This window comes from Lissotriton helveticus, chromosome 8 (assembly GCF_964261635.1).
Source record: "Lissotriton helveticus chromosome 8, aLisHel1.1, whole genome shotgun sequence".
Lineage (NCBI taxonomy): Eukaryota > Metazoa > Chordata > Amphibia > Caudata > Salamandridae > Lissotriton > Lissotriton helveticus.
In genome coordinates, this window is record NC_136069.1 from 1525064502 (window position 1) to 1525084244 (window position 19743).

General features: G+C 48.7%; 1 protein-coding gene across 1 annotated transcript in view; it reads left to right on the forward strand.

The window, feature by feature from the left end:
* Positions 1-19743, forward strand: part of CLNS1A (chloride nucleotide-sensitive channel 1A) — a 174249-nt gene that overhangs the window by 84886 nt on the left and 69620 nt on the right. The window lies entirely within an intron of this gene.

A 19743-nucleotide genomic window follows, 5' to 3' on the forward strand; every position in this document is an offset into this window, starting at 1 on the left:
TCACTCGTAAATCAGACTGGACAGGATGCGGTCTCACCCAGTGGTAAAGAAACCAGCACTAATAACAGGGGTACACAAATGAGAAACAGCTAATATTAGTGAGATGTGCTCATGGTGCAGTGAAAGTCTATTTTCTTGATAATTTACCCCTGCACCATTGTCAGACTTCCCAAGTGAAATACCTGATCCGGAATGTACTGCTGATGATAATCGGACTCTCAAATATCAACTTCAGAGACATGGTGATGAATCCTTCTAGACATGGGTACAACAAGTGAGTGGCGACAGTCAGAGGAAACTTCCCAAGGATAACTTCACTGGATGAGAAGTGGAGTAAGTCAAAATGGGAGGGATCAAGACAGATGTACAAACTAGAAAGCAACAAGAACCATGGGTACTCTTCTAAAGGAGAACAGAAGGTAAAACAAGTAAATAGATAAAGATCAATGTACCGTCTAAATACATAAGCAGTTAAGGCAGGAAAGAAAGTCTGGCAAACAATATCAGTCTTAGTAGGTCATTACTCCTACTAAGGAAATTGCTGAAACACTGTGCTTCTGTATCTGCCCCCACCAGAGTGACCAAAGCAGAGCTTACTTTCCAGTGACTTCCTTCTCCTTGTATTGTGTCAGTATTTCCTGAAGCTCTTGCTGTGTGGATTATTATTCCCTACATAGACTACAGTTTCCTTGGTGTCTTCCCCCCCCCCCCCTCCTCCTGCATTCTGGCTGTCTCAGCCTATGACCAAGCTGTGTGAATGAGTGGGTTTGTGCTGTCTGCAGTTGGATGGGGAATTAGGTTTTAGAACAAGTGCTGTGGCGTTTTGTGTACTGATGCTTTTGTAACCGTTTGTTCCCCATCATAAAGGCGTCCCACCCTCCACAATGGTCTGGTGACAGTGGCTTATAGGCATGAACATACAGTTGTGAGAACTATGACTGGTCTTATACTTCTTATAGTCCACCAAGATGTGCATACCTCTACATGGACATCTGGTATTGATGATTTATTGGACCTGAGTTCTTCTTTCTGCATTTCCTTTTGCACCAGAGGTTGCTTGTCGGGGTTGCATGGAAAGGGCTTGTCTCCAAAGATTGGTTTCAGGAGAGACAAGTGTACTACTGGATTACACTTGAGGTATCAAAGTAATATCCTCTATTCTGCAAAACAATTGATTGTATGTTTGACTTTGTATGGGCCTAAGTATTTTAGTTTTTGCTTTTCAAGTTAGTGGTTGACAGCAAGCATATTGTCTAGAGAATGTGTCTCTCTTATGTTGGTGTAGGTTCGAAGTCTTCATGTCGTCTTAAGCCTTTAGAAACAAGAAAGTCAATTTTGTACAACGGTCTTCGAAAGATTGTATTAAATCGCTCTATGTGTGTAGGAAAATGTCCCTTTTTTGAATGGTTAACCCCTAACATTTTGCTAGATACATGATGCCAACTTGACTGAGTGTGCGCTGGTTCCCTGCCAGTTGGGTTCCAAGGGCATGTGTTCTTTCTCAAAACTATACCATTATTTGGCACACATCTGGACACATGTAAGTCCCTTGTGGTCGGGGGGAGATAGTCCGTCATGGGTTGGGATCAAGGAGGGTCCCAAGGTTAGCTTTAGTCATCGGGCACTAATTAACGCACACTCCATGATCAAACATAAATCTGGAGTTGCCATGGTTATTCAGACGTTCAACATTGGCTGCCTTTTTACGGGCTCGGCGACGTCACCACTTCGTCAGAAGTGGGGCGGAGCTGCGAGCCGTATTGTAAAGGGTATTCTGTTTAGTGCCGGATAAATTCCTCAGTGCGCGAGCTTTTTCAGTCATTTTGTTTGGCATCTGCATAGTGATTCGTCTTTGCTGTGCTGTCTTTTTAGTAGCCTTGCCGCGATAGGCTACATGTTATTTCCGGTCGCCATTGTTGGCATATTCTGTGCGGTTATGCGCACGGCCGTCCATTAATATCAATTAGGAGCTGTCAGGGAGGTGCTGTAATGGAATCCAGATGCTGTGGGCGCGTTCACCATTCTGCAGTGCGTTTGGTGGGCGCGCGCCATGCAAAGCACAACATTTGTCTGGTGTGCATCACAGCCTGGTGCAGACAAGAAGATTCTTAAGACGGGAACGTTTCTTGCTCCGTGCCGAGTGCGAGTGGTTTTCACAGCTTCCCGTTTGGTGTGTCATTTTTTGGAGTCATTGCACAACCAGGTCATTTGTGAAGCAGGGAAGTGTAGGTGCGTGCGTAGTCTGTCTTAGTGTCAAAATCATTTTTTTCCGACTATATTTGGTGTTTGCAGTTTTATGTAGCGTGAAGTCGATCTGAAGGTAGTAAATGATATTAAATTAAACCAAGCTACATTTATTAGGCACGGGGAGTTTAATTGATGCTTAGAAGCATATGCTGGTAAGATGCTACCGTAAATCGAGCATTTTTAATGGCGACAGTTCTGTTTGTTATGCTACATTTTTTAATTGCTTTGCTGTTGCTCTTTTCTATTGGGTGGCATCGTATGATTGGCTTAATTAAACTGATGGCATTTGGTAATGTGGGAGAGGGATAGGGTCCTAAAGCTCCAGCAGTTCCTAAGAGCGTATTCTTTTCAGTACCACCACCACCACCAGTACTACCAGTACTACAGACACCAGTACTACCACTACCACCAACACCAGTACTACCAGTACCACGACCACCAGTACTACCACTACCAGTACTACCACAACCAGTACCACTACCACCACCAGTACCACCACCACCAGTACTACCACTACCAGTATTACGGGCAGCAGTACCACCACCACCAATGCTACTGCTACCAGTACCACCACCACCAGTACTCCCGCTACCAGTACCACAACCACCAGTACCACCACCACCAGTACCACCACCGCCCGTACTACCACTACCAGTACTACCACCAACAGTACTACCACTACCAGTACCACCACCTCCAGTACTACAAGTACCACCACCACCAGTACTACCAGTACCACCACCACCACCAGTACTACTACTACCAGTACTACTAGTACTACCACTACCAGTACCACCACCACCACCATCAGTACTACCAGTACTACCACCATCAGTACTACCAGTACTACCACCACCAGTACTACCACTACTACAGCCACCAGTACTACCACTACTACAGCCACCAGTACTACCACTACCACCACCAACAGTACTACCACCACCACCAGTAGTACCAGTACTACCACAACCAGTACCACTACCACCACCAGTACTACCACCACCAGTACCACCACCACCTGTACTACCACTACCAGTATTACGGGCAGCAGTACCACCACCACCAATGCTACTGCTACCAGTACCAACACCACCAGTACTCCCGCTACCAGTACCACCACTACCAGTACCACCACTACCAGTACTACCACCACCAGTACTACTACCACCACCAGTACCACTACCTCCAGTACTACCACTACCAGTACCACCACCACCAGTACTACCACCACCAGTACTACCACCACCAGTACTACCACCATCAGTACTACCACCACCAGTACTACCACTACTACAGCCACCAGTACTACGACTACTACAGCCACCAGTACTACCACTACCACCACCAACAGTACTACCACCACCACCAGTACTACCACAACCAGTACCACTACCACCACCAGTACTACCACCACCAGTACCACCACCACCAGTACTACCACTACCAGTATTACGGGCAGCAGTACCACCACCACCAATGCTACTGCTACCAGTACCACCACCACCAGTACTCCCGCTACCAGTACTACCACCACCAGTACTACCACCACCAGTACTACCACCACCAGTACTACCACCACCAGTACTACCCCTACCAGTACCACCACCTCCAGTACTACCACTACTACCACTACCAGTACCACCACCACCAGTACCACCACCACCAGTACTACCACTACCAGTACCACCACCAGTACTACCACCACCACTACTACAGCCACCAGTACTACCACTACTACAGCCACCAGTACTACCACTACCACCACCAACAGTACTACCACCACCACCAGTACTACCAGTACCAGTACTACCACAACCAGTACCACTACCACCACCACCACCAGTACCACCACCACCAGTACCACCACCACCAGTACCACCACCACCAGTACTACCACTACCAGTATTACGGGCAGCAGTACCACCACCACCAATGCTACTGCTGCCAGTACCACCACCACCAGTACTCCCGCTACCAGTACCACCACCACCAGTACCACCACTACCAGTACTACCACCACCAGTACTACCACCACCAGTACTACCACCACCAGTACTACCACCACCAGTACTACCACCACCAGTACTACCACTACCACCACCACCAGTACTACCACTACCACCACCACCAGTACTACCAGTACCACCACCACCAGTACCACCACCACCAGTACTACCAGTACCACCACCACCAGTACTACCAGTACCACCACCACCAGTACTACCAGTACCACCACCACCACCAGTACTACCAGTACTACCACCATCAGTACTACCACTACTACAGCCACCAGTACTACCACTACTACAGCCACCAGTACTACCACTACTACAGCCACCAGTACTACCACTACCACCACCAACAGTACTACCGCCAGTACTACCAGTACCACCACCACCAGTACTACCACTACCACCACCCCCACATTAACACACTCCATAACACTTAGCTAAAATACATTACCATTTACCATGCCATTAGCTCAAACTCAAATAAATCCAAGCCCGATTGCATTTCTAATGCTTGTTATTACTGAGATTGGGGCAAGGGACTACTCTGGCCACGACTTGGTAGACACTGTCCCTCCTGGGTACACTATTCTCACATGTGATTGTCAAGGTCGGAGGGGATGTGGCCAGGCTCTAGTTGCACGTGAGACCTTCAGTTGTATTCTTTTTTTTAATTTTTTTTTTTAAGAACCGTTTTATTTGCATTTTCATCAAACCTTTACAGCGCAGTCATATCGTATAAGCGTATTTATTTATTTATTTATTTATTTTGGCGATTTTTAGAGCGCGCAAATACCCATGGGTGTCTCGGCGCTGAAGTTGCAGAACTCTCAGGTGGATGGGGGGTTTAGGCAAGGAATAACCATGTCTTTAGTTTTTTCCTGAAGTTGAGTAGGGTCGGTGCACACTTGATGTGCAAAGGAAGTGTGTTCCATAATTTAGCTGTGGCCACGGAGAAGCGTTTGTCGCCCCAGTTGGCCCTCCTTGTGCGGGGGACTATGAGTAGGTGCGCTGAGGATGACCGTAAGGTTCTTGTGTGTTCAAGCGGTCGGAAAGCTTTTTTTAGGAATAAAGGGCCGTGATTGTGGATAGCTTTATATGCTATGCATAGAGCTTTGAATTTGACACGGCTTCTCACCGGTAGCCAGTGTAGCTGTCGAATGTAAGGGGAGACCGATGCAAATTTGGGGATGGACAGCAGTGTCCTGGCTGCTGCATTTTGCACTGTTTGCAGTTTGTTGAGGACTTTTTGTTGTGCATTAAGTAGCAGTGCATTGCAGTAGTCAGTTTTGGAGAATACTAGTGTACTGATCAGTGTTTTGCCTGCATATGAGGGTAGATATGGAATTAATTTTTTTATCCTTTTTATTATGTGGAAGGACGAAGAAACCACCGCATTGGCGTGTTGCTGGAATGATAGCTTGTTATCAAAGACAACACCCAGATTGCGTACCTTCGTCACAGGTTCTGGGGGTTGTCCCATCTGGTGGGGCCACCATTGTGGGGACCAGGTAGGTTGTAGCCTCCCGAATGTCATCACTTCTGTCTTATCAGAATTAAGTTTAAGACAGTTGGATGACATCCAGGAGCTTATTGCCTTCATTCCCGCTTGGAAGCGTACACAGTTGCTTCCCCCATTCCCGCCATCCCCCCAGTCATCACCCATTTCGAAGCATACATGTCACATATATACAGGACCCCAAGACAGTCCCCCCCGCAATATTCATCTACAAAGGTCTACTTCTTTAAACCTCTCAGTTCTCCAGTTCGTAACCGACGTAGTGTCTCAGGGTAGACCAGCGTCCAACCCGTGATAACTTCTCCATTTCCCCCACACTTTCCGAAATTTCCTGGGGCACCCCCTTGCCTTGTAAGTAACTCTTTCAGCCGCCATATACACATCTAGCCCTCTCCTCCAGTCTTCCATACGTGGTGACTCCGGCGCCCCCCAGTATTTCGCTATGTCTCTCTTGGCCACTACTAAGGCCAATACCAGGAAGGTCAGCTGGGGGCGTGGGAGATCCACATCAATTGTCATGCCCAATAGAGCCAGCTTGGGGTCCACCTGTAATTGGCTCTCCAGGACTGCGGACAATTCCGTAAAGACATCTGATCAGTACCCCTGTATTGTAGAGCATGACCATAAAACATGAAAGAAGTCCCCCCTGGGATCTTGACATCGTAGGCACTTAGCATCTACTATCTTTCCCATTTTCTGGAGCCTCACCCTATCAAAGTAGGTTCTATGCAGTATGTTAAATTGTATAAGGCGGAGTCGAGATTTGATTGCCACCTCTCTGGGATGCGTCAACACCAACTCCCAATCAATGTCCTCCATGACTCCCACGTCCGCCTCCCATTGTCGTCTAAGTTTGGCCAGGTCCCCTAACATGTTGTTCGTGAGTGTCTTGTAAGTTAGAGAGGCCGCCTTCTGTTGGATGTGTTCCTGTAGAGCCTGCCTTCAAGCGGGGCGAATTCCGCTAGGTCTGTAGTGTCGACATTTTGGGCCCTCCATGCGTGTTTCAATCTGGTGTACTTGTAACCCTGAGTGGGGTGCAGACCAAATTCCAATGTCAAGGCCTCGAACGACTTCAGTTGCCCTTTAGTGATTTTGTCTCCCAGTGTAGAGATCCCTATGTCGTCCCAGCCCCTATAACCCGTCAGTTTGTGCAGCTCCGCCAACCACGCGCAGTGCCAGATTGGAGTTTGTCTCGATGGCTTCCTATCCTATCCGTTTCGTGGATGCCCTCCAGGCGAGCAATGTCATTTCAGTTGCCGGCAGAAGACGTCCCGGTCTACTCCCCCCCCATATAAATAGGAAAGAATATGGCTAGGTGTGAGTTTGTGGCGCTCAAGCGCGTACGAGGGATGATCTGCCTGGGCGTGTAGCCATTCGTTTATCGGGATCAGGTGTTCCGCCCAATAGTATGCCTCCAGATCCGGGAGTGAAATCCCCCCATTATATTGATGCCGCTGTAGGGTAGCCAGTGCCACCCTGGGTTGTTTACCCAGCCACACAAATGCCCTCAAGTCCGCATGTATCCTGGGGAGGGCCTTTGGGGGGAGGGGATAGTATTCATTTTGAAGGGCATATAAGTATTTTGGGAGAATGATCATCTTGCTTCAGTTGTATTCTTAATCCGGTGGAGACGAGCACAGGCATCTTATTGGAGGCAGCCTCATTTGTGATTAAGGTATCTGCAAACTTTACGTTCGCGGGCCTCCTGATATATCTCCCTCCTGGGCCACAAGCTAAGTTTGCAGAGATCTGGTGTCTAACCTTGGAACCTTATCACTTCTGCCCAATATCCCTTAAAGGGATTTTAACTTTAATTTTGGCAATAGTCAGGACAATTATTTTGCTCTTTCTGGTTCTTATGGCCAACCTTATTTATGATCACACCCTTGATGGGATTTTCACAAACCATAATAATCTGGTCATTGATTTAGTCCAGTGCCTTAGTTGGGTAGATCACTGGTTGATAGTGTTCACATGATGTTTGCCACACCCCATCACATGTGCAAACTGTCCTTCCCTTAGGCATATTAGCTGCAAGAGCTTAAATATTTAGTTATGTATAACTTTTATATAGAACTAGCTAGACCCGAAGGTATCAGAGGGCTTTACAGAATCGAGAGCAAGGCAATATGACACGCAACAATCTTAGGTTCAAGTACAAACAACAATAAATACTCAAACTATTTGGCAATGTGGATGGAGTACACTATGTACACTGAACATAAGTTTGGCCCTGAGAGCGGTTACGGATTGTGGGCAAGTCGCAAATTTTGAGTCCAGCGAGAGAACTACCTTCTAGGCAAAAGAGGCAAACCGAATAAAACAGCCAACTGTTTAACGGGGTCAAAGAGGGACTAATTGAACTGAGTTCAAGAATTGCTCATGTGTTCCAGTATTTGTTGAGGAGCTGGCATTTCAGGTATTTTTGGAAGCAAGTGAAGGAGGTGTTGCATCGTAGGTCCCTCTGGAGAGAGTTCCATTTGCTGGGAGCGTTACCCGTATAAGAGCACGCCTGGATAGATTTTTTTATTTGGGAGGAATGAGAAGAAGTGTTTTAGAGCTTCTCTGTGATCTAGTTCTTCCTGATTTTGTGACTTTGCTATCTAAATAGTCTGGGGTGTGTGAGTGAATAGCTTTGTGGGTGATACATGCAGTCTTGTAATTGCATCTTCCTTCGATTGGAAGCCAGTTGAGGGCCTTGAGTGCATGGGTGATGTGATCATCCTGTTTAATATCTGTTGTGAGCCTGGCTGCCAAGTTGAGTCTAATCTGAGGGGAACGGGGTATGATTTCAGGGTCCCTGTGAGGATAGCATTCCAGTAGTCTAGTTTAGACAGGCCCAGAGATTGAACGACCCATTTGAAATCATCCGAGGGAATGACTTTTATTTTTTAAGGTGTTTTAGTCTATAAATCGTTCCTTTTGAATGAGTTTTCTGATGTGTTCCTTCATTTACAAGTCTTTATCCTTTGTGAGAAGTTAGCCTGGTATATGATGTCCACTAGTTCTAGTGGGCACCTTGCACCAGTCTAATCGACCCTTATTGATGCTGGTTGTAAAGTCAACCTTATAGAAAGCTATCCTAGTGGTAGCATGGACCAGCAGTCATCAGGCTAAGACTTCAGAGAGCGTATTAAGCAAGTTGTTTAACAATTATAATCCCTTGAATACCAAATGAAAGGACACCACACAAGGTATATATCAAATATATATGTATTTATTCTAAACACAACCCCACTGCACTCTTTGAGGTCAGAGGTAAAAATACAATACAAGTCACGAAGTTAAGATACAATAAGTTGCACAGTATATGTTATGCCCTAGGGGCCTCACAAACAATATACTAAAATAGTGGTATAAGATCCACAAGAGAATTAGAAAGCATGTCTGGGGCCTGTGGAATCGCTGGGGGTACTCTAAACAACCAAAGGTTAGGAAGTAGGAGGCCCACGGGAGATGCGTGCAGTGTCTAAACACAGGCGCGGGTTACCATTGACTTTGTATGGGAAACGTAGAAGTTACAAATATACAATTTAAGGACCCTTCCGGATGGACTACGATGGAACCCTTTTAAACTAGGACACTTCGAGAGTCAAGACCCACGGGAGCACCGGAGTACTCATGTTACCTCACCCATGGAAGCCGGGTGCATAGGTGTCTTTTCGTGTCGGGTTTCGTCGCCGTTTTCAATGAAGAGCTGAGGCGACCAGAGGAAAAGTGTCCGGGGGGTTCCAAGGGTGGATCGAAGATCTGAAGAACCTGAAAGCAGATTTTTCCAGTGACCAGGATGGAACCAGGCGATGTTGGGTGATTTCAGGAGAAAAGGTGAAGCTTGTCTCTTCAGCCACGAGGTCCAGGAGGTGTCGACGATGACCAGGAGCTGGATTCGAGCTGTCCCACAAAGGATCTAGTTGACTGCGGTGTCGGTATCCGGATTGGACCCAACAAGCCTTGGCAAATGCAATCCATGCTGGATGTCGAGATTGGCTTTGGTGCAGATCAGCAAGGTCTGTGTCGCTTCTCCTTTGTAGGGAAGCTGGAGCAAGCCTGGAGCAACCAGGAAAGCAAGTTAGATTTAAAAGGAAGTCTTCGGGCGGCTCACTAGCCAACGGACTAGGAACCGGGAAGGCGCGTCAAGCTGAAATGCAAGAGCGGCCTCCACGGGACACTCGTGGAGGCCTGAGCTTCGATGCAAATGGTGCTCGGGGCTGGGGCTTCTCGTACCCCAATGCACAACTGCGAGATACCTCGGGAGTCGATGCAGTTAGCAAAATGCAGGATGTCCAGGAGTTCCGGTCCCACGTCTCTTGTGTCCGCCACAGGTCTCCGCTTTGCTGGGAACGTCGAGTAGTGTCAGAGATGTCTGGAAGTCCGTGTCCTGTGTCGCAGATTCCTCGGGATCCGACGGGAGCCTCGAAAATGCAGACCGGCAAAGTTGCTGTTGGTGCCTGTTTGAACAGGGTGGTCACTCCTTGACCACAAGGGAGATGTCTTCCGTCTTCCAGTTGAAATGGAACGTCGAAGGTCCAGGATTTATGTTTCAGAGTTTTGTCCAAGGTAATCTAAAGTCCTAGGGACACAGCTCCTATACTTATACTTATACTGAGTTTAAGGGCTTTACTAGCCTTAAGGTCCCTCCTATGGGTGGACCTGGGAAGGGGGTGGTTACACCCCTTTCCCTTTTTCCAGTTTCGCGCCAGAGCTGGGTCAGAGTGCCCCAGCAACCGGTTCGAACTGGGAAATACATGGAGCACCTAGTGTGCCCCAGGGAGTGTCTGGAAAGCATTCACTGAATGCAGCCCTCCGTGCCCGAATACACAAAAGCCTGTCTGGGGAGGTGCCAGCACCTCCTTGGACAGGAAACCTATTGTCCAGGCCTCCCCTGCCGGAGTTTCGTCCAGCAGCAGGAGGTCAGACTTGTGTCTGTGGCAGCAGCATCCATTTTGTGATGCTGAGGCTCTGTTTAACTTTATCCGGGTAAACCAGTAACTACATGTCTTCTCCCTCTAGAAGGGGGGGGGTAGTATTCCAAAGTGTTTGACACCTTACACAACATGTTGTGATAAAGCCAAACCAAAGTTAGCATTAACCGCAAGGATTATAATGCACTTAAGAGTATATGGTATGGCTAAATCATAGAACCGCTATAAGGAGATGGTTCCGAAAGCTGCAGAGGGGCTCAGATCATGCTAGGGCACCCTCTCACATAAAACCAGGCACTCTGCCTCCAGGATTGTTAAGGCCTGCCATAGGAGTGACTTAAAGGTGTATATGTGTCTATATGTGTATATATAGCTATAGGACTACTATATCTAAGTAAGGGGTGATTACATCACCTTACCCAGGCTGTGTGAACAGACCTGTGGTGTCAGTTTGGAAGGCAAACGAGGAGTGGCACTGGTATGTACCTAACGTACATGGAGTCCATTTTATAGAGAAAGCAGATAGCCTGGGGCCCTGAATAGCAGGGTCCCAGGTCAACTAAGTCGAAAACCAGCAAAACACCAGGCAAAAAGTGGGGGTAACCATATAGTCAGATATCCACCTTCCTACATCCTTGGTGAAGCCTAAGGATTTAGCCGAATTGGAAAGAGAGGGAACAATTTAGAGCCTTCAGGTCGCTGATACAGTCTTTGATTGGAAGGTGGTTACTTTTGGGTGGCGAACAGTATTATTTCTGTTTTGGTGGGGTTTTAATTTCAGATGGTTAGACTTAAACCAAGATTGTATATTACTCAGTGTGACGTTGAGATGTAGGATGTCCCTGGGTGTTTAATTTTGTAGTAGAGTTGAGTGTCGTCTGCATAGAGGTGAAATTTGATCCCTGCTTGCTTCAGGATGATGGGGATTCCATGAAGAGATTGAACAGTGAAGGGAAAATGATTGAGCTTAGGGGGATGCCAAGAGAGACATGTGTGGGTTTCAAAAGGCAAGACTTGATTCTGATTTGTTGTGATCTGTGTTGAAGGTAAGAAGTGAACCATTTTAAAACAGTGCCATTGATACCAGAGGGGATCTTCGACGATTCCAGTAAGGCTGAGTGGTTCACAGTGGCAAAGGCTGCTGATAAGTCAAGTAGTGTCCGAAGGTGTCAAAGCACAAGGTAGTGAGTCCAATGGGAGGGAGGGGCTGTTCAGGATTGAAGTATTGTGGTAATGGGGATAGAGGCGTTGAGGGTACTTGGCTCTGTTGTGTGAGTGCATTGAAAAATGATCTAAAGTGTCTATCAAAGATGGTGAGGTGAGGGTCAGTGGCTTGAATGAGTATATTCCTTGTTCTGAGAAATGGATATGTCAAATTCCCCTCTAAAAGAAGGGGAAGGGGATGTTGTCCGTTTTATTCCATAGGGTATTTTGATTGTTTTGGTGACTTGTAGGAGGAGAAGGAAGATGTTTTTCCATTTAGCCAGACTTTTTGAGTAGAAGATAAAGTCAGTTTTCTTGGTGCCATTGAGCACTCTAAGGTAGGTATCCGCTATCCGTGTGTCCGGGTGCTGTTTCAGTAGCTTATGTTTGAGATTCTTTTTTGCGTTCTTGGAAATATTTTTCAGATACTACATGATCCTCCAAGATTTTGGGCTGTTACTTACAAGGGCGGAGTCGAAGGACTTGTGGAGGTACATTGCTTTAGAAGTTCAGTGACTTGCTAAGAGGTTAGCTGTTGGAGAGAGCCACAAAAGGTTGGACTGGCCATAGTGTGGTGGCAAGATGCTCAATGAACCCAAAAAGCTGTGTTGGACCCCAATTGCAGAGATGGGGATCTTGGAGGTAGCCACTCACTGTCGTAAAACAATCCCCAAAAACCTGTGGGAACCTCATTCATCTCAAAAAGTCCTCTAATTGGCGAGTAGAGACCAAAGAACCCAGAGGCCCATCTTAGTCAGACAGTAAGGGAATGCAATTGCCCTTCCAAGGTGATCCAGGGGTCCGCCGGAGTAGAAATGCCCTGTACAAGGTCACTTCCATAGCCGTTCCAAGATGGCCGGCCCATTCGCTATATTGCGGAGAAGGAATATTGTGGTACTTCTTTAGTTACCATGTATATAAGGCGGGTCCACTTTGATGTTGGGTCTTTAAGAGGCGAAGAGAAGGCACCCACAAGATGGAGGGCAGAATTTGCTAAAAGCCCCCTTCGGCAATCTGACCACGTTCACCAAGACCCCGGTAGAGCAGCTCCCAGAGCGGCGCTTCAGTACCGGAACTGCTGAAGACAAAGCTCAAACGTCTCCCAGCCTCACCGAAGCCCCCAGCTCCAGGGACTCTCTCGGATGAAGGTCATCTGCAACGCATGTCACGAGGCGGGCGGGCCAGCAAGCAGTCACGGGGAACTCACACAGCTGGAAAGAAGCAGCAAATGTAAGCCACGAGGCGGGCGGCCTTCTTCCGCACCAGGAACATGGAGGGAGGGAGGGAGGGAGCGAGCGGCCGCTCAATCAAGCACACCACGGCCCAGGGTTATTGCACACACATCCGCACATAGACAGGGGGAGAGGCAGGATGACCGCGTGTCCACCGGCCACCTCTGGTACTTTGCAAGGCGCAGTCCACAGCTAGACCCCAGTGATGGGAAGCATCCCTGGCATCGGTATCTGATGCTAGGTATTGTTAGAAATGGGATCCCTGGCTGGCCAGGGCTTGCACCAAAGTCAGTCAGAGACCACCACTTCCACGTCAGGGCAAGGGTTACACGCCAAGATAACCCCTGCTCACCCCCTTGGTAACGTAGCACAAGCAGTGAGGCTAAACTCGGAGGCAATGTAAGTTAAGTGTTTGCGCACGCACCCCCAGCAACATCACCCAAGGCCCACCACAAAGGAAACTCCACACAAGGTTATATGTAAAAATAGCCTTTGTATTATACCAAAACACATTAGATAAAAACACACACTTTACAATGTACCAACAGGCACGGGCAGAATTTACAGGGGATATGTACAAGACAGGGCCACCTGGACCACTGTCGGGAATCAGCACTTTTAGAACTAGTACTTGGTAGAATTAGCACTTGTAGGAATAATAATTAGCACATAGCACATATAATAATCAGAAGCTTCACACATGATGCATAGAACATTCAGAGGTGTAGGAAAGACACATGATGTATAAACATACATTCAGCGGTGTAAGAACAAGGCACATGACTCATCAATTCACGTTCAGAGGTGCAAGAACAAGGCACATGATACATCAAAAACACATTCAGAGGTGCAGCACAGGAGAACACATGATGCATAAACAACACATTCAGAGGTGTAAGAACAAAGCACATGACGCATCAAAACACATTCAGAGGTGCAGCACAGGAGAACAATTCGCAGAAATTACATTAACATGTACTCATAACTATACCCAGGCCAACTGGCCTCTCTGGTCTAGGACGCCCTGTGTCCCAAAGTCAGGGGGGCCTAAACGTAGCAGCTGCCCACTAAGTGCTGGGCAGCTGTAAGAACTGAGCCGGGCACCAGCGTGCCTCCTGGCTCTCTTCTGGGGCTCTAGAAACCATTAAGGGGCCAAGAACCACCTGTGAGCCTCGCAGGCTCGGTGGCCAAAAGAACTATGCCCCTGGGAGCCTCATGGGCTCTCAAGCACTACTGCCAACGTTGGAGCCTCTCGGGGCTCGAGAACAATGTGGGGCCTTCGTTGGAGTCCCTCCTCTGGGGACTCGAGATCAAGGACTGCCCCATGAGCCTCGTGGGCTCTCAAAACAATTGTGGTGCCTTGAGCCTCTCTGGGCTCTGCAACTACTGTTGCGCCTTAAGGAGCCTCTCAGGCTCTGACACAATATGCCCCCACGAGCCTCGTGGGCTCTCGAGGATAGCGGTGGCACTCACGAGCCTCTCAGGGCTCGCCAAACGAAATATGCCGCCCGAGCCTCTCGTGGGCTCAAAAAGCAATGGGGCCTCGCGGGGGCCTCTCGGCGCCCCCCCCCACCCCGCAAGGGCTCTGCACCGCTGGAGGGGGGGGCGGGCTCCGGCAATGTGCCCCGACGCCCCCCCCTCCTTCCGCACACTCACCGGGTCTGGGGCGGTCTGCGGCTCTCTCCTCGGCGGCGGTAGCGCGGGGCTCTCTCTCCCCATGGGAGCCCCACCTTCACAAGGCGCCCGCTTTGCTTTGGTCTTCACCTGGTCCCCCATCTCGGGACCGAGACTTAGGGTGGAGCCGCAAGGCTCCAGGACATTTTTCTCTCCTGAGCTCACGGGAGCCCCGGGCGGCCATCACTCGGCCCGCCTTCCTTTCTACGGCGGGCAGCCAATCGTGGTGCGGCGGCGGACGGGACTTCCTGGAGCAAGCGGAAGTCCCGCTCCACTCCAGGCGCCCGGCCGCCTGACTTCCTGTTTAGCCGCAGCGGCGGCGACATCTTTCCCGGGGCATAACGAGGGGTGGGCACCCTCGAGGAGGAACAACAAACCAGCGGCAAGGTCCCTGGCGGGGTGGGTACCTGCTAGGGGACTCAGGAGGCCGGAGTACGGCCACAAGCGGCGTGGGTAGCCGCAAAGGTGAAAATAAAGCGCTAGGGGCTCAATAAAGCGCTTCCAGGCGCTAGGGGCTCAAAAGTAGAAGCGCTCCCAGCGCTTATGGGAAGATAAAGCGCTCCCAACGCTAGGGCAAAGAACAAGCGCTTCCAGGCGATAGAGAAGGAATCAAGCGCCCCCAGGCGCTAGAGGAACAAAAAGTCCAGCAACAAGAGTCCTTCAGGAGTCCAGGACATCAGCAGTCCAGGGGCTGGGCAGGGCCCAGGGAGGCAAGCCTTCCCTTGGGCCCCAGCAGCAGCATGCCCCTGGTAGATTCGAGTTGGAAACAAGAACATTTTGTAAGGGGACACAGCCCCTTTTTATACAGTAAATTCCTTTGTCTGAAGGTGCAGAGTGGGGGAAAAACCAGGCGTAGCTGGTTTGGTAGCACTCCTGATGTGCTCAGCCCCTCGCTCTATTCACTGGCAGGGTTAGGGTCATTAGACGCACCACAGGGGGCGGAGCCAGCATTGTGTGGGGAAAGCCCAGTCCTATTCAGGACCCAGGTGCACCACTCCGTCACATCACACATGCTAATCTCAACACTCACCACCGGGCAGACCCATCCAGACTCCTGGAGCCAGGCCTACCAGCCAGCTCCAGCCAGCTCCAGCCAATCACGTGCCAGCACACTCACTGCACACGCACACCCAGGTCTAGAAGTGGCACTTCCACACTAGACACATACACGCCGCATACATCATTACTCAGCATTCAATCACACGAGTCCGCACATACCAGACTCGAGCCGGCACACCCCACGCATTGTAGTGTGTTTATCTAGGTACCTGTATCGATATTCCTATTCTTTGCCCTTGTCCGGTTATAAATCAATAATATCCCTACAACGGCATAGAAACCCGTTTCATAAATTAGTCATAGCGCATGCTGTCACATTAAGCAAGCACTATTCCTCCAGCCCCCTAGAAAGCACACCGAGTTCTTAAACAAATCCAAGCCTCCAGCAACCTGGGAAATCCCCGCCTGCTATTGTTTTGATTTCGTCCGAGAACTCCTGTAAAGCACTGTAAGAACGACCAGTTCTTAGTGACATCTTTATTGACGTCTTATGTCCATCCTTACGTCAAACCCGGCACCTTTCAGGTATAAATATACCAACGCTGCCTTAAGCAAAGACACGGTGGTGGTGAACCTGGAGCAGCGACTACTTGCCGGAGAGCCCAGCTGATGAGAGCCCACGGACGCTGCCCCTCCCTTTTGACGCGCTGAGAGAGACGCTGTCTTTTCTCTTGCCGAGAAATCCAGCTTCCAGCGTTTCCAGCTCGCCTTTGCGGGTGACTGGGATACCGAGTCCTTAGAAGAGAGATACCAGCCCTCCTGCCTTCTAATACCCAGGTACTGAACTGACTAAACCCTTACAGAGAATTCTTGAGTCAGATTCTTGGCAAAACAAACTTAACTTAAACTGCTACTTACTCCCGCCAACGTATTAGGCTTAGGTCAGGTACATCGGGGTAGGCGTAGTTATATACATTGACTAATCGTACTCAACTGGTGCTTCTATGTATGTATCTATTTTATCCATTTTAAAGTATCATATGGCTAAGAAACCATATCCATGCTTTTACAGTATTATTTCATAATCCTGCTTTTACTATATGCATTCTACTTAACTCTAGTATTACAATTGTAGCGATTCATTTCTCTTGTATGAGAAAAGAGACTGATAAATAAATAACACCTTTTATTGAAAACGCCCGTCTCTTCTTTTCTCTGCAATCTGGTGACACTAAGTACGCACGTATTGACTGAGTGAAACAGCTGTCTTTTGTTTTCACACGACTCTAGAGATACACTCTTAATCAGGGAGAGCAAAGTTGTCATGTTTTATGGTTGTCAGAAACTAAATCCCTTCTTGTCTATCCAGGGAGGTTAAACTCCTCCTCGCCTATTCGAGAAAGTTTCTAGTGAACTCTGAGCTAGCTGGCACAGAAAACTTAAGTCTAATATTGTCAGTACAGACCTAGTTAACCTCAGTCCTACGTCTATACTACTGAAGATATTATTCCAATGCGCAGAGCCTATTGGGAATATAGGAACTACACTACAGCATCAGGAACTACCAGGGACACTTACATTCCCCATGCATTCCTATGGGAGGGCAGGCCTATCTCACCACATGCACTTAGAGTGCGCACGCACTTTCCACTGGGACACAGTGAAAGTGCGCAGAAACCAAAAATCACCATCACCAGGTCACCATTAAAAGCAAAAAGTTTAGGGGTGAACCTGCCAGAAGTGCCAAGCCCAACAGGTATATTTTATACCCATCTACAGCAGAGCGATTTTGTGAGTGGATTAATGCGGACCTTGACATTACTGCTCCTTCTAAAAACTGCGTTAAAATAATTAAACCTTCGGCCCCATGGTTTTCGGTATAACTCATGTCCCTTAGGCGGGAATGCCGAAGACGAGAGCGGAAATGGAGAGAGAACCCATGTCCCAGTGGAAAAAGAGAAGCAGAAAATACTTCTTCAAACCTATAAACAGGCTGTCTTTCATGCCAAATTATGCTTTTTCACAGAGAAGATTGAAGATCAGATCTGCTAATAATTCCTCTATATGTTGTTCAAAGTTTTCAAGGAAATATCTGAGCCTCCGAAGCTACATATTCTGAACTCTTCTCAAGAGTTCAGCGATAAGGTTGCAGTCTATTTTCAAGAAAAGGTCCTTCATATAATTCAAGATCTGGTCCCTCCTGGTGGGTGAGAAAGCGATTTTTGTTGAGTCGGCTCACTGTCCTAACGAGAACTCTTTCACTGCCTTTCCTCCGATCCGGGTTCAGCAAACGAAGGAGCTTTTGCTGTGTTTAAAATCAGGAGCCTCCTCGGGCACATACGCATTCTATACGCAAACTGGCTCCGGATCCAGTGGCCACATTTTTAGGTCGAGCCTAGACAAAAGCAAATGCGAAGCATTTGCTGTCTGGATCGACAACTATAGTCAGCCGTCTTGGGGGAATCTGAGACAGGGATCGGGCACGAGCGTCGACTTCACCTCGCGGGCGCGCACGCCCAGCCCGGCGCCGTGCACATCCCTGCCTCAGATTCCCTGAGGCGCGCAAACACACATAGACACACGCAGGCAGGCACATAGACACACACGCAGGCAGGCATACACACACAGGCACACACACGACAGGCACACACCCCTCCCCCCCCCCACCCCTTTCCTCACCGGGCTCGCACCATGTTGAACACGCCGGGATTTTCATGGGAGCAGCAGACCACTCGACCTCCTCTGCCAGGGCAGCACGATGCGGGGCTCTTCCGTTAGGCACGGGAGCCCGGCACGGGAACCCCGCAGTGCTTTCCGGTCGTCTTCACCCTGGACCCCTCCTGGGACCCGGGACTTCAGCTGCCACTCTGCTTTCGCTCTGGGGCTCGGTACTCAAAACGAAAGTTAAAAAATGCCCGCGCATGCGCAGGCAGCCCCCTCCCTCCCACTCCTGACACCCTTTCTGCCCATGCGCCAATGAACCAGCAGAACTCATCTGCTTTTAGCGACATGCTCCACAAGATAATAAAATCGGAAAACTGTCTCACTGAGGAAATACAGAGGACTTAGCAAGCCACCTTTAATTCCAATGCCCCCTCAACTCAGCAGAGCCCGCATTGAAACTTCAAGGCCGTGTGGTAAATCGAATTGCCCGAACCACGAGTCCTCTCCCGGCTCGTGTGCTTGTTATCTAAGATGGGCGCCTGTGGCCTGCTTGCACCCCTGATGCCATCCAGATGTTTACATCAGCGTCTGCAAGATCACCGGAAGTTCCATCAGCGCCCAGGGGTCACGAGGGCAGAGCTTGAGCCCATGCGCTCCGCGGCTCGTGCCGCCCCAAACTTTACGATATATCCTAATTTTTGAGCGCATCATCAAACGTGACAGAACAAACAAAACAGCTATCTGTCTGTCAATCCCCTAAAGTCAGGGCCTTACCTTGTTTTGAATATAGCCAGACCCCATTACGTCATCTATGTATGATAATGTATGTATGGAGGGCTATGGGATTGATACATCGTGTACCTAGCCAAGAGACAGCAGTTGTTTTTACGAATCCCCCAACCACCTCTCTGCCTGTCCCACAAGAGTCCAGCAGACAAAACTCCATTTAAAAGCTCTGAAATTTCCAGCAGCACCTTAAATTTATTCTACTAAACGTGATTCTGATAATTGTGTTCAGCGGTTGCCATTACTTAAAAAATATAATTAATTTACAAAAAAAATATATATATATATAATTAGTTGTCGAACTCAGGAAGGAAGAAAATTCTGCAGGTGTCATTATTTTCCATGCATATGAAATATCTGCATAAATTAGCATTATTTCGCACCTGTACTAAAAGACAATGAGGCATTAGCAAGCGCAGGGAGCGCGGCTGACCCACAATCTGGGCCGGCAGCTCGGAGGTACTGTGTGTTCTGGCCTCGTGTGCTAT